Source organism: Pyrus communis, chromosome 5 (genome assembly GCF_041283825.1).
Source record: "Pyrus communis isolate YQ-2024b chromosome 5, ASM4128382v1, whole genome shotgun sequence".
Lineage (NCBI taxonomy): Eukaryota > Viridiplantae > Streptophyta > Magnoliopsida > Rosales > Rosaceae > Pyrus > Pyrus communis.
In genome coordinates this window covers 11,761,013-11,776,784 of record NC_142569.1, presented here as the reverse complement: position 1 = coordinate 11,776,784, position 15,772 = coordinate 11,761,013, and the positions used below count along the sequence as shown (strand labels likewise).

The following is a 15,772-nucleotide window of genomic DNA, read 5'->3' as shown; positions in this document are numbered from 1 at the left end:
CAATAAAAATTCAAAATTCCCAATGTCGTATGTTGCCAAAGATTTGGTTGCATTTCTTGTTACTAAGTCACTATCACTTTCTGCTAATTGGAGTAAAGCTTTTTTTATTTGTAGAGGTTGTGATTGAATTGCTTTAGCACTCGCAACACGGCTTTCCCATCTTCTTTCAAAATCAACCATCGTTTTGTAGAATTTGCGAACAAGCTGTAAATACGTTGTACTGTTCCAAAGAAGTCTTTCGCTTTGCCACAAGAGTTTTCCATATTACAAAGTGTTAAGTTAAGACTATGGCAACCACATGGAGTGTACATTGCCCTAGGATTTATATCCAAAAGCCTCTTTTGTACACCTTGGTGTCTCCCTTTCATATTTGATCCATTATCATAACATTGCCCTCTCACATCATCAATATCAAGATCAAGAACTTTTAATACATTATGCAACTCTTCAAACAATCATTCTCCTGATGTGTTACTCACAATCAAATATTGCAAAAAATATTCTTCTACTTTTACTGGAGTACTGTTCACATTCACACATCTTATGATCAAGGTCATCTGTTCTTGGCGGCTAAAATTAGGAGTACAATCAAGTATCACGGTAAAATATTTAGCTTCTTTGACTTTTTGAATGATTGCAGCTTCGATTTCACAAGATATCAACAATATCAACTCATTCTGGATGGTAGGACTAAGATAATGATAACAAATCTCATTATTTTGGAAGCGTTGAAGATGATTCTTTATCAATGGATCGGATTCAGCCATCATTTGAACTAGGCCCATAAAATTTCCATTACTTTCTTGATAAAGCGTATCGTTATTTCCACGAAAAGCCAATGTGTATTTAGCTAGATATTTCACAATGGAAATCAACCTTCATAGTAACTCTCTCCAATGCTCTTTTTATTTCTTGATCTGGTCTTGCACAACTTTGTCAATTGTTTCGTTTTTCTGCAATCTAGGACGCAAATCAATCCAAGTGGTCAAGTTCGAGATGTGATCAAAATTGTTTTCATGCTTTTTTAGTCTCACATTGAGATGTGTCCAATCTTTGTAGCCCTTATTTGCTAATTGGCCTTTGAGATGCCCTTTCTTGAACAATTTGCAACAAAAACATAACACTTTATCAACATCCTTTGAATAGACTAGCCAATCTCTATCATGTTTCTCTCCATTGGATAAGTATCGAGTGTAAAATGCTATATTTAAATACCTATTAAACTGATCTTTAAGATCTTTCTCAATTGATAGATCTCTTGCATGACTTTTTTCTGCCAACAAATCAATCCATTTAGGCTCAAGACTATCCCAAGTTTGAGGATCATAAATGTTTGAGGGAATGGACTCACTCAATTGATCAGTGACAATAGGAGCATCCTCATGATTATCATTCTCATCAAGGTCGTCATCAATTTCATCATTGCCCAAATCATCAACTAATTTCTCATTGTCATCCTATTGTTCCGAAATTAAATCATTCACTGAACTTTGTGGTTCTTTTTCTTTCAGAAAGAACCTATCAATAGCTCATTTTTTAGAATGAGTCAATTGTTCAACTTTTCTTCTTCTTCGACGTTTCAAGTAGCCAAATAGATATTTTCTAGAAGGTGTCATCTTTTATATCTCAAACAAGATCCCAATAAAATTGTAGTAAGTATGAACAATGAAACCTGATAGTCTGCAATACGTGTGCATCTAGTGATTTTTTGTGACTGCTCTCCTCTTGATTCTGCCCTAAAAAGTACAAAAGAAAAAAAAATCATTATAGATGAGAAATGCCCAAATCCTCAAATTCCAAGTCAATATACTTAAATTAGTAAATATCTTACTTTAATCAAAGTCTACATCACTTTGATCAATTGAATTGTCTTCATGATTCAGAAGTTTCTCTTCAATTTCATGAATTTATAAATTAGGGTTTAATAATTTGTGGGAACAAGGACAATGGCACGAAGAGAGAAGGGAAGCAGACTGGGACATTGGCGACAACGTCTTGGATTCTAACGTCTAGGACTCTGTTGTGAAAGAAGAAAAGTGGGATACAACGATGGGACTTTGGTGTGAGAGAAGAAAAGTGGACTCTGAGTCTCTGACACTGAATTGTTTGCCTCGGTAGGGTTCTTCCCTTTTAATTGATTAGTTTTGCCAACATAGCATTGTCAATTATAATTTTATATAATTCCGTACATATTTTACGCAAGTATATATTATTTGATTAGCATTTTTATATATTATTATATTCAATAAAAAATATTTTTGGAGCTCCCAAAATTTTGGAGCCCTATGCAATAGAACTGGTCACACTCCCCAAAAGCTGGCTCTGCTTTGAGGTGCAACATTTTGGTAATAAGCCCGTGAAGAGTAAGATTTTTTTAGCCTGGGTTCCTCCAACTCCAAATTATGTCAAGTTGAATGTGGATGGTATTAGGAAGAGTGGCAAGGAGTGCTCTAGTGCTGGTGGGATTTTACGTGTTGCTGTAGGTGAGTGGATTGCTGGTTTCACCATAAATATTGGTGTGGGGAGTGTGCGTAATGCTGAGTTATGGGGTCTTTTTCGTGGTTTCTGTCTTGCTTGGAGATTGGGTTATAGAAAAGTGCTTATTGAAATGGACTCTGTTGTGGCTATTACTTTAGTAAAGGATTTTAATTCCTCTCTGCACCCTCTTGCTCATCTCATTACTGCTTGCCGAGAGTTATTACGCAGGGATTAGATTTGCATGGTTTCACATGTTTATCGTGAGAAGAATAGAGTCGTCGATGGTATGGCAGATTTAGGCCATAAGTTCGACATTGGTCTTTGTACGAGGCTCCTCCTCTTCTGGATAGGTCGATCTTTGAGGATGCTGTTCGGTTTCCTCAGACACGTTTTGTTAATGTTAGTTGTTTTGACCCCCAATTTTACCACCAAATTTTTTTTTTTTTTTTTTAACATGATATCCAAGGAAATTAACAGCACCAATTAATACCTCATCTTCCTATAAAATTAATTTCAACAGAAGCTAGAGAAAGTGGCCAACCAAACAACACAGCCGAAGTCTTTTTCCATCATACTTTCTTTTCCATCATAATTTCTATATATATGTACGTGTGGGTGTATATCAACACAAGTAATTTGTTATCTTAATTCATAAAGTTTGGAACTTTGGAAGGAAAAGAAACTTGGGTTTTTGTTGGTTTTTAGTTTCAGGCTACTAGCTGGCCAAGTTCAAGCTGCTCTTCTTCAATGGAGATCAGTTGTAATCTTGAGAAAGCAGGCCATAGTTTTAAACGAAGTTCTTCCTTTTGGATTGACAATAGCAGCGATGTTTTCTCAACGTCTTCACGTGGAGAGGACGATGAGGAAGCTCTCAAATGGGCTGCTCTTCAGAGACTTCCGACTTTTCAGCGCTTGAACAAAGGCCTGCTCTCTACTCCTCAAGGCCATGCCAACGAAGTTGGCGTGAGCAATCTTGAAGTGCAAGACAGGAAGAACTTGATTGAGCGGTTAGTTGGAGTAGCTGAGGAGGATCATGAGAACTTCTTGTTGAGACTCAAGAGCCACATTGATAGGTAAGAATTTGAAAGTTTTCGTAACTGTGCGTGTTGCCATCTTCTCGGTTTATGATAATAATGGGGTTGTTTTACTTGTTTTTATCTCAGAGTTGGAATTGATATTCCAAAAATAGAAGTTAGATTCCAGAATTTGAAAATTGCCTGCTGAAGCTTATGCAGGAAGCAGGGCTCTGCCGACAGTTTTTAATTACTGTGTTAATATAGTGGAGGTAAATCATTAACTACTAGAGTTTGCATATATAATCTTTGGACCCATCTTGTAACCATTTCGTTTTTAGTTTTGATACATTATTACTGAACTACTTGTTTTTCGGGTTCCAAAGGGTTTGTTGAACTCCCTTCATATTCTTCCTAGCAAGAAGAAGCACTTGTCTATCCTCAAAGATGTTAGCAGGATCATTAGGCCTTGCAGGTGAGAGAATGATGCAAATTTGGTTCATCTGTGTTTTATTTTTTGGTCGAAAAGAAAATGACTTGGTTGATCATGTGTTTGTTGTACAGAATGACACTGCTGTTGGGTCCTCCGAGTTCTGGAAAGACCACAATCTTGTTGGCTTTGGCTGGAGAGCTTGACCGGGATCTTCAGGTTAGACAACATGCAATCATGATTTCAGATTTTCAATTTTAGCTTTAGGGGCTGCCGTTGGTTTTTTTCACTATTTTATCTGAGCAATAATTGTTGTGCAGTTTTCAGGAAGTGTGACCTACAATGGTCACGGCATGCATGAGTTTGTGCCTCAGAGGACTGCTGCTTACACCAGCCAACATGATGTTCATATGGGAGAATCGGAGAAACATTGAACTTCTCTACAAGATGCCAAGGGGTCGGAGCCCGTTATGGTGGGCTTAGATAACTGACTTTTGTTCAATTTTCATAACCAAACCGATGACTATTAATCGAAGATTATTTGTGGTTGGTTTAAATTGTGGTGACATCCTAGTAGAGTTAAGCAGACGAGAGAAAGAAGATAATATCAAGCCGGATGCAGACATAGATATCTACGTGAAGGTGAGAAATAAGAAAAGCTACTTAGCAGAACTTAGATATCTACTTGAGAGTTCTACTAGTTAGTTAGTGTGTTGTTAATTATGTTTTCAATCTAATCAACGACTTGCGTATTGTTAATTCATTGTTTCGGTTATTATAGGCAGTGGCATCAGAAAGCCAGAGGGCGCAAGTGGTGACAGAATATATACTAAAGGCAAAATCACGTTTATATTTTGTACTATAAGAGGACTTTCTGAAATTACACTTTATTGATCGGTAATTCATTTGATTTTTCCAGATTTTGGGATTAGATGTATGTTCAGATACCTTGGTTGGGGATAACTTAACAAGGGGCATCTCCGGCGGACAAAAGAAATGAGTCACAACTGGTAAAAACATAATTCTAGTTCTTAAATTAAAGAGCATGGTTTATAAATTTTTGAGAAGTTTTGATAAATCAATGAACTGTAAGTAGGCGAGATGCTTGTTGGACCGGCTAAGGCGTTATTCATGGACGAAATATCTACGGGTTTAGATAGTTCCACAACGTATCAAATTGTGAATTTGATCAAGCTATATGTTCACATTCTGAAAAAAAAAACTGCATTCATCTCACTGCTGCAACCAGCACCTGAGACTTATGACCTGTTTGATGACATTGTTCCGCTATCGGGTCACATTGTGTACCAAGGTCCTCGTGAAAATGCTCTTGAATTTTTCGAATCATGGGGTTCAGATGTCCCAAGAGGAAAGGCTTGGCGAACTTCCTGCAAGAAGTAGGTCGCTACATAGCTTTTGTTTGAGCATTAACACAAAAGTGTCACATATATAATTTTTCATGTGTGAATAAATCATTAATTTTGCAGGTGACATCAAGGAAAGATCAGGACCAGTATTGGGCAAGCAGAGATGAGCCTTACAGGTTCATTACACATGAACTCGCAATTCCATTTGACAAGGCCAAGAGCCACCCAGCTGCATTAACAACGAAAGAGTATGGCGTTAGTAAAACTGAACTGTTGAAAGCTTGCTTTGCAAGGGAGTTCTTACTCATGAAGAGGAACTCATTTTTCTACCCTTTCAAGCTTGCCCAAGTATTGTTTTCACTTTATTTGACCCATTCCATGCTGCGCGCAAACTTACAAGTTTTAATCTTTTTTAATCTTTACTTATTTTTCTTAGCTCTCAATCATGGCTATGATTACAATGACATTGTTCCTACGAACTGAGATGCATCGCGATTCAGTAGATGACGGGGTAGTTTATACTGGTGTATTGTTCTTCTCCATGGTCGTTGTTTTGTTCAATGGACTGGCAGATCTTTCGATGACTGTTACAAGGCTCCCGGTATTTTATAAGCAGAGAAACCTCCTCTTCTTTCCACCGTGGGCATATGCCCTTCCCACGTGGGTCCTAAAGATCCCTATCAACTGCGTTGAAGTTGTGGTTTGGGTATTTATCACCTATTATGTCATCGGATATGATCCAAATGTTGGAAGGTAAAAATAATTAGAAAATTCTCCCACTTCTTTCATGTTTTCTCCATCCAAAATGATAGATACATGCTCCGTTCGTACCACATTCCATCACCTTTGATGAAATCACATACTCCGTTGACGTGCCACAGGTAATGTATATGCAATGTGTTTGACACTTGACAACCTTGTGCAAATCCAATATTGTGAGACATTTCCTTGAATCGAAATAGAAGGAAATGAAGAATGAAGGTGTTCCCGAGGATAAACTGGTGCTCCTTAGGCGCGTGGGTGGTGCTTTTAGGCCAGGTGTTTTGACAGCTCTAATGGGAGTGAGTGGGGCTGGTAAAACAACTCTAATGGACGTACTGGCTGGTATAAAAACTGGTGGATATATTGAGGGAAATATCACAATTTCCGGGTACCATAAAAAGCAAGAATCGTTTGCCCGGATTTCTGGATAGTGTGAGCAGAATGACATTCACTCTCCTCATGTTACTGTCTATGACTCATTGACGTACTTGGCATGGCTGCGTTTATCTTCGGAAATCAATTCTGAAACCAGGAAGGTGGTATATGAACTTAATTTGTAAGCTTAAATTTAATTCTTTATGAACTGATGGAAAATTTGGTCCTGTTTTAAGGCAATTACCGGCCTCATTGTCGATCATTAACTTTCAATTGGACATGATTGCAGATGTTCGTTGAGGAAGTGATGGGACTTGTGGAGCTGAATCCGTTGAGGCAAGCATTAGTAGGGTTGCCTGGTGCGAGCAGTTTCAACTGAGCAGCGTAAGAGGCTGACCATTGCGGTTGAACTAGTGGCTAACCCCTCCATAATATTCATGGATGAACTGACTTCAGGCTTGGATGCAAGTGCTGCGGCCATTGTTATGAGAGCAGTTAGGAATGTTGTATTAGTGGCCAAGTGGAATGATGATGTTTGTTGAAAAGAAAAAAAAGGTGGACAACATCATTGTGTCTTCCTTGGTTTGGGGAGGAAAACATGGAATTGTTTTTTGTCTTGACCCATGGGAAAAGCCACGGATGGCTTTGGGGTTTTAATTAAAGGATAGCAATTATCCTCATTGTTTTGTGGGAGAGAGTGAGAGCTGAAAACAGAGGGCAGAGAAGAAGAAGAAATCTGGAGCAGCAACCCCATTTCGAAAAGAAGAAGGTGCTCTTCTCTTTGGTTAGTAATCATCCATCAAAGTAATTGTAATAGCTTTGAGCTTTGTATAGAGAAGAAATTAATCACTATATTTTCTTCTCTATTTGTTTCTTTGGTGTGTGAGAGCTTTTGGGTGTATTGGGGTTAAGGGTTGTGAGATTGCCAACACTTTGTAAACTCCCATTTGGTTGATAGTGGATTATTGGGTGAGCTCCTACTGCTCCGAGGACGTACTCCAGTTACACTGACTGTTGAGGAACCTCGTTAAAATCTTGGTGTCTTTTATATTTTGTTCTTGCACTATATTTGATATATTTCTTGTGGGTTAGTTTGAGTTGGTTCCAAAAAATTGATTTGGTGCTATCCGGGTTAGCACAACAATTGGTATCAGAGCACTGGTTGCTCTTGGGTACTGTCTAGTTGCCAAAGATGTCAGACAGGCAAGATGAGAATCCTTTTGGAAGCAGCTCCGGGTTTGCAAGAACTACGGTGCAAAATGCAAAGTTCGAAGTTGAAAAGTTTGATGGCACAAACAACTTTGGGATGTGGCAATGTGAGGTTAAAGATGTGTTGGCTCAACAAGATCTTCTTGCCGCCTTGGGAGAGAAGCCTGAAGCTATGTCGAAAATGGAATGGGAGAAATTAAATTTGTGGGCTTGCTCTTCAATTCGGTTGTGCCTTGCAAAAACTCAGAAGTATTTTGTGATGCGGGAGACTTTGGCAAGTGTGTTGTGGCAAAAATTGGAAGACAAGTATATGACGAAGAGTGCAGAGAACCGGCTACACTTGAAGAAAAAGCTCTACCGCTTCCAATACAAAGAAGGTACAAAAATGATTAGACACCTTGATGCTTTTAATAAGTTGATTGCCGACTTGTTAAATTTACATGAGGATATTAAGGATGAAGATAAGGCCTTAATATTGTTGAATTCCTTGCCGGACTCTTATGAGCATTTTGTTACCACTATTATGCATGGTAAAGAAACTGTGAAATTTGAAGATGTGTCAAATGCCTTGATGAATTATGAAATGAGGCATAGAGATAAAAATCATGATAGTACCTCTGAAGCTTTATTTGTTAGAGGTAGATCATCGGAGAGGAGATCCTCTTCTAGCAGGAAAAAATCACAGTCTCGACCTAGAGGAAACTCTAAAGGTAGAAAACCTTTGGAAAGGGATGAATGTGCCTTTTGTCGTAATAAGGGCCATTGGAAGAAAGATTGTCCTAGATTGAAGACCAAAGGCAAAGAAAGTTCTGAAGCTAATGTTGCTGAGGTTGAAACAGATTTTTCTGATTTTGCTTTAACCACTTCCTCATCATTTGATTGTGCTACTAAGTGGGTGTTGGATACGGGTTGTACTCATCATATGACTCCTCACAAGGATTGGTTTTCAAGCTTGAAAGAGTTTGATGGCGGTGTTGTGTTCATGGGAGATGACAATCCTTGCACAACAAAAGGGATTGGTACAGTTCGTTTGAAGTTGCATGATGGCATGGTTAAAGAGTTGACAGGTGTTCGGTATGTACCGAATTTGAAGAAAAATCTTATTTCTTTGGGAACTTTGGAAGCCAAGGGCTTCAGGTTTCATTCAGATGGGCAGACATTGAAGGTGACTTATGGTGCACTTGTTGTGATGAAAGCTCCTCGATGTGGCCATTTGTATTTATTGCAAGGAAGCACTGTGACAGGTGAAGCATCTGTAGTCTCAGAAAATATGGGCACATCCGATTCTGATACTACTAGACTGTGGCATATGAGATTAGGCCATGCCGGTGAGAAAGCTCTACAAGGGCTTGTGAAACAAGGTCTTCTAAAAGGTGCCACGACTTGTAAGCTTGATTTCTGTGAGCATTGTGTCTTGGGGAAGCAAACTAGAGTGAAGTTTGGTACTGCTGTACATCAGACGAAGGGCATTCTTGATTATGTGCATTCGGATGTTTGGGGTCCTACAAAGACTCCCTCTTTGAGTGGTAGACATTGGTTCGTGACCTTTGTTGATGATTATTCAAGAAGGTCTTGGGTCTACACTATGAAGCACAAGAGTGAGGTGTTGAGCATTTTCTTGGGTTGGAAGAAAATGGTTGAGAACCAGACTGGGAGAAAGATTAAGATTTTGAGATCGGATAATGGTGGTGAATACACATCCGACCCTTTCTTTAAAGTTTGCAAAGAGGAAGGGATTGTGAGACATTTTAGTGTCCGGGGAACTCCACAACAAAATGGAGTTGCAGAAAGATTGAATCGAACCTTGCTTGAGAAGGTTAGATGCATGTTGTCTCAGTCGGGTTTGAGCAAGTCGTTTTGGGCAGAGGCAGTTACTTATGCATGTCACATCATCAACCGATTACCCTCAGCTGCTGTTCAGGGTAAGACGCCAATGGAGGTATGGACTGGAAAACCTTCTAATGATTATGATTATATTCGTATTTTTGGTTCACCTGCTTTTTTTCATGTAACTGAAAATAAACTTGATCCTAGAGCCAAAAAGGCTATCTTTCTTGGTTTTAGTAGTGGTGTCAAAGGTTACAGGTTATGGTGCCCGGAGATGAAGAAACTTGTAATCAGCAGAGATGTGACATTTAATGAAGAAAATATGTTTAGAGACTCTGAGAAGAATGTGAAAGATGTCCAACAGGTGGAGCTTGAGAAAGTTGCCTCTAGTACTTCAAATCCTATTTCCGCTGATGTCGAAGCCACTACAAGTGAAGAAGTGGAAGACCATGAGGATGTTGAAGAAGTTGAACTTGAAGATTCTATTCAAGTTGAAGAGCAAGTTTCACCTCAAGAGTCTATTGCTAAGAACAGAGGAAAGAGAAATATTACCAAGCCAGCTCGGTATAGTGACTATGTTGCTTTTGCTATTCCTATTATCACTGATGAGATTCCATCCAATTTTGAGGAAGCCATTGAGAGTGAGGAAAAGGAGAAGTGGTGCAATGCCATGGGTGATGAGATGAATTCTCTCTTGAAGAACAAGACTTGGGAGTTAGCTAAATTGCCTAAGGGTAAGAAAGCTATTGGTTGCAAATGGGTGTATGCCAAGAAGGAAGATGTTGCTGAGAAAAGCAATGTCAGATTCAAAGCAAGATTAGTTGCTAAAGGGTATGCACAAAAGGAGGGCATTGACTACAATGAAATCTTTTCTCCAGTTGTGAAGCACTCCTCAATTCGCATTATGTTAGCTCTTGTTGCACAATATGATCTTGAACTTGTGCAACTTGATGTGAAGACGGCTTTCCTACATGGTGATTTGAATGAAGAGATCTATATGTGTCAACCGGATGGGTATAAAGTGAAAGGGAAAGAGAATTTGTTTTGCAAGTTGAAGAAATCACTTTATGGCTTGAAGCAATCTCCAAGACAATGGTATTTGAGGTTTGATAAATTTATGAGAGGCCAAAATTATTCTAGAAGTCAATATGATCATTGTGTGTACTTCAAGAAGTTGCAAGATGGGTCTTTCATTTATTTATTGATATATGTTGATGATATGTTGATTGCCTCAAAGAATGTCGAAGAGATTGAGAAATTGAAGAAGCAAATGAAGAATGAGTTCGAGATGAAGGATCTTGGTGAAGCAAAGAAGATCCTTGGCATGGAGATCACTAGAGACAGAGAGAAAGGTTTGGTATGCTTGAATCAAAGACAATACCTTGAGAAGTTGATTCGGAAGTTTGGAGTTCATGATTCAACCAAACCGGTTAGTACCCCTTTGGCTCCTCATTTTAAATTAAGTTCTCTACAGTGTCCTAAAACTGATAAAGAGAAGCTGCAAATGAAAGATATACCATATGCAAATTTGGTTGGTAGTTTGATGTATGCAATGGTATGCTCTAGACCGGATATTGCTCATGCAGTTAGCATGGTGAGTCGATATATGCATAATCCAGGTAAAGAGCATTGGCAAGCAGCTAAATGGATATTGAGATATCTCCATGGTACTCGAGACGTTGGTTTATGCTTTGAGAGAGATGACTCTGGTATTGGTCATTTTGCAGTTGGTTATGTTGATTCAGATTATGCAGGTGATCTAGATGGAAGGAAGTCTACTACAGGCTATGTGTTTACTATGGCTAAAGGGCCAGTTTGTTGGAGGTCCATTTTGCAGTCGTCTGTTGCTTTGTCTACTACAGAGGCTGAATATATGGCAGTTGCTGAAGCTATAAAGGAGGCCATTTGGATACATGGGCTGATTAGAGATTTGGGGGTTGATCAGAAGCAGGTGGAGGTGCATTGTGATAGTCAGAGTGCCATTTATTTGGCTAAGTATCAGGTTCATCATGCGAGGACCAAGCACATAGATGTGCGTTATCACTTTGTTCGTGAAGTTGTTGGTGAAGGGGAAATCATTCTCCAAAAGATTCCAACTAAAGACAACCCCGCTGATATGTTGACTAAGGTTGTTGGTGTAGCCAAGTTTGTTCATTGCTTGAACTTGGCTCGCATTTTGCCTATTTAAAGAAGGCGTTGAGCAGTAGGAGTTTTGGAGAATTGGCTCGGCATGAGTTGTTCTCTTGCTAGTGTTTGGGAGTGATTTTTTGTGTCAATTGTGTTGGTTGGCTTATCATGGCGTTTTCGGAACTTGGCCAGGAGATTGTTGTATTAGTGGCCAAGTGGAATGATGATGTTTGTTGAAAAGAAAAAAAAGGTGGACAACATCATTGTGTCTTCCTTGGTTTGGGGAGGAAAACATGGAATTGTTTTTTGTCTTGACCCATGGGAAAAGCCACGGATGGCTTTGGGGTTTTAATTAAAGGACAGCAATTATCCTCATTGTTTTGTGGGAGAGAGTGAGAGCTGAAAACAGAGGGCAGAGAAGAAGAAGAAATCTGGAGCAGCAACCCCATTTCGAAAAGAAGAAGGTGCTCTTCTCTTTGGTTAGTAATCATCCATCAAAGTAATTGTAATAGCTTTGAGCTTTGTATAGAGAAGAAATTAATCACTATATTTTCTTCTCTATTTGTTTCTTTGGTGTGTGAGAGCTTTTGGGTGTATTGGGGTTAAGGGTTGTGAGATTGACAACACTTTGTAAACTCCCATTTGGTTGATAGTGGATTATTGGGTGAGCTCCTACTGCTCCGAGGACGTACTCCAGTTACACTGACTGTTGAGGAACCTCGTTAAAATCTTGGTGTCTTTTATATTTTGTTCTTGCACTATATTTGATATATTTCTTGTGGGTTAGTTTGAGTTGGTTCCAAAAAATTGATTTGGTGCTATCCGGGTTAGCACAACAAGGAACACCGTTGACACTGGAAGAACAGTCGTCTGCACCATCCATCAGCCAAGCATTGACATATTTGATGCTTTCGATGAGGTGAAAATCAAAATCATCTCTAATAGAAATTGTTTGAACTTTGAACTCTATTTTGATTGGTCTTTTCTACTTGACTATGATATATATATATATATATATAACATGTCGTTGCAGCTATTCGTACTGAAGAAAGGAGGACAAGAGATCTATGTAGGATCATTAGGCAGCCATTCTTGCAACTTGATCAAGTACTTTGAGGTATAGTGAAGGAAGAAATTTCAAGTCTCCATAGCCTTATAATTGTTGAAGGTTTTTCTAATGCATTCACATTTATATATAGGGGATTGATAACGTCAGTAAGATTAGGGATGGCTACAATCCAGCAACATGGATGTTGGAAGTCACTTCGTCAGCCAAAGAAATGGCTATGGAGATTGATTTTGCTGAAGTGTATAAGAACTCAGAACTGCACAGGTTTGCTTATTACCCTATCGACCTAAAAAACCATTTATGAATGAATGTCTCTCTTTGTAAACAAGATTTGTCGACAAAACGTACTTATATATGGCATAAATTGCAGGAGAAACAAAGAACATTATAAAGAACTAAGCACCCCTGCTTCTGATTCCAAGGATCTTCATTTCCCTACTCAATACTCTCAGCCATTTTTAACCCAATGCATAGCTTGCTTATGGAAACAACATTGGTCCTATTGGCACAATCCGCTGTACACAGCCATCAAATTGATGTTTGGGACAATGTTCTCGAACCTTGGCTCCAAAACGTAAGTCACACTGCCCAAACAAAAAGATAGATATATTCTAACCAATATGTTCAGCTTCCAAATGTAACTTAGAAAATTTTGAGTACAGAAAAAACCAAAAGGATCTCTTCAATGCAATTGGTTCGATGTATGCTGCTGTTCTCTTTCTCGGTATCAAAAATTCTACAACTGTGCAGCCCATTGTGGATGTCGAAAGAACAGTCTTCTATAGAGAACGAGCTGCTGGAATGTATTCTGCCTTGGCATACACCTTTGCACAGGTGGCTAATCATACATTGTACTAAGATTAAGCTATATGAAGTTTTAGTTATAGGACTACTTGCATTATTTATCTTATCTTACTCCGTTTCTATATTTCATTGCAGGTTACAATTGAGATCCCGTATGCTTTTGCACTTGATCTTTTCTACAGTGTCATAGTTTATGCAATGATTGTGTTTGAATGGAATGTGGCTAAATTCTTGTGTTACTTATTCTTCATGTATTTCACATTTTTGTACTTCATCTACTATGGCATGATGGGTGTGGCCTTGACGCCGAACCAGCACATTGCCGCTATAATTTCCAGCGCATGTTACGCAATATGGAATCTCTTCTCAGGGTTCATCATCCCACGAACTGTAAGTGTAGCTTGCCCTTAGGTCCTAATGCAGGCTTTGTTGTCCTTAAAAGTTAGAACCTATACTGATGTTTTATTTTCTGATCCTGCGATTTTTATTCTGTTCATTAATTTCGCCAATGGCAGAGGATTCCAATATGGTGGAGATGGTACTACTGGGCATGCCCGATGGATTGGACCTTGTACGGACTGGCTGCATCACAGTTTGGAGATATACAGGACAAGCTTGAGACGGGTGAAACGGTGGAAGAATTCATGAGGCAATACATCGGCTTCAAGCAAGAGTTTATCCGAGTGGTTGCAGCTGTGGTGGTTGGATTCACTCTACTCTTTGCACTCATCTTTGCCTTGTCCATCAAGAAGTTGAGCTTCCAGAGGAGATAGAAAGGTTTCGTTGCTTGTACATCAAGAAAGCAGGAACTGCTTTGATCTTATGGGTTGCAACCTTTTGTAACTGGTCAAACCTTTCCTAAGTTTGTAAATGTGGTGGTAATTAATTAAGTAATTTGGGCTTGACAAACTCATGGTGTACATTTTTCTTGGTACAACCCTATTTTTTTATTGATACACCTAGCATAAATATGAACAAGGGAATTTTAACGAAACATTTTCGGTACTGTTCGCTTTTAACGAAAAACCACATTTTTATCTTTCTCTAGTACTATTCTCTACACCTTTATTTGTCATTTTTCATTAAAACTAAAGTTTATTTGGACTATTCGTTAGTTTTCTTTATAAACAATTGGTGTTAGATTTAGTATTTAATCCCAAAGTCATAAAAACTTTTATATCTTTTATTCAAGTTAAATTCGAATTGAATTTAAACTATTGAAGAGAATTCAAATTTAAGCGCATAATACGGAATATATTATTCTAGCTAAAGCCTTGATGAAGCGCATCCCCTTCAAACTTTGATGAGTAGCCAACTCAATTTGTCCGTAACCCGAGGACAAAGTAAAAGTCTCATTTTAGCAAATAACAAACCAAACTTTCCATCGCCGTCGCGAGTAATTTAAATTTTGATTTTTCAAGCTAATTTTAGGTCAAAGGGAAGCTAATAAGGAACTGCTTTCAAACGCCGCAGCTCAAGAGCGATTAAATGCATGGGTCGACGTCACCAGTGATGTCATATGATACCATGAACAATTCCTCCCAAACTGAAAATTTAGAAAAAAAACCAAAATTTTGATCTCCTATAGAATTATAGCCATATTTTTAAATTTAAGGGAATATTGGTTACTCTCACTACCATCGTCAGGGTGTACCCACAACGTCAAGCCCTAAGAACTTAGTGGCATCTAACTAATAGCTGACCAGTATGGATTTATGTAAGGAGTTATAGATCACGCATCAACGAAGACTGCAGGCAGCAAAACTCAAACCTTGGTGAGGCAACACACAAGTTAAAGATCTTACCAACTGAGCCAACCCTCGTTGGCTTACATTTCTAAAAGTAGCAAAACTGTGAAGTTTCTGACGACATCCAAAGTGAAAACTAAGAACTAAATGCAAATTGGTTGTCAAGCGCTTTAAAGTAGTTTTTAATTTTTTGTTTTTAGTTTTAATTTTGCGTACTTTTCCTTGTACATTTGTTCTACCTTTCTCCTCCATCATTCATCCACTCTCTTATATCCCTCCTTCATCCCATGTGTTTTTCCCTTCATCTCTAACACAAAAAATGGAAATTAATAACTATAAACGAAATAATAATCAAATAAACCTTATTTACTTTCTAAGTTACCAGCATGTAAATACCGAAACTGAAGTAGAAAACATTTTCTAAGTTAAGAGAGAATTAAAAGAGTATATGAATGGATTTAAAGTAGAATTACCTTATATAATGCTCTTAATACAGGAACAACTCTTCATTACAATATACGAGTAAATTTGAGATTTCATCTTCTTTTTCTTATTTTATTAAC

At 38.4% G+C, this 15,772-nt stretch overlaps 1 pseudogene across 1 annotated transcript; it reads left to right on the top strand.

Annotated features, from left to right (window-relative positions):
- Positions 1 to 3,143: 3,143 nt before the first annotated feature.
- LOC137724763 (pleiotropic drug resistance protein 1-like) lies at positions 3,144 to 14,432 on the top strand (annotated as a pseudogene). Its single transcript, XR_015962134.1, has 21 exons — positions 3,144 to 3,551; positions 3,642 to 3,763; positions 3,878 to 3,966; positions 4,056 to 4,140; positions 4,242 to 4,394; positions 4,499 to 4,563; positions 4,703 to 4,756; positions 4,841 to 4,931; positions 5,018 to 5,318; positions 5,409 to 5,636; positions 5,725 to 6,041; positions 6,100 to 6,169; positions 6,254 to 6,586; positions 6,715 to 6,945; positions 12,429 to 12,507; positions 12,622 to 12,705; positions 12,788 to 12,921; positions 13,028 to 13,231; positions 13,320 to 13,491; positions 13,597 to 13,851; positions 13,977 to 14,432. The product of XR_015962134.1 is annotated as a pleiotropic drug resistance protein 1-like (transcript).
- Positions 14,433 to 15,772: the final 1,340 nt, after the last annotated feature.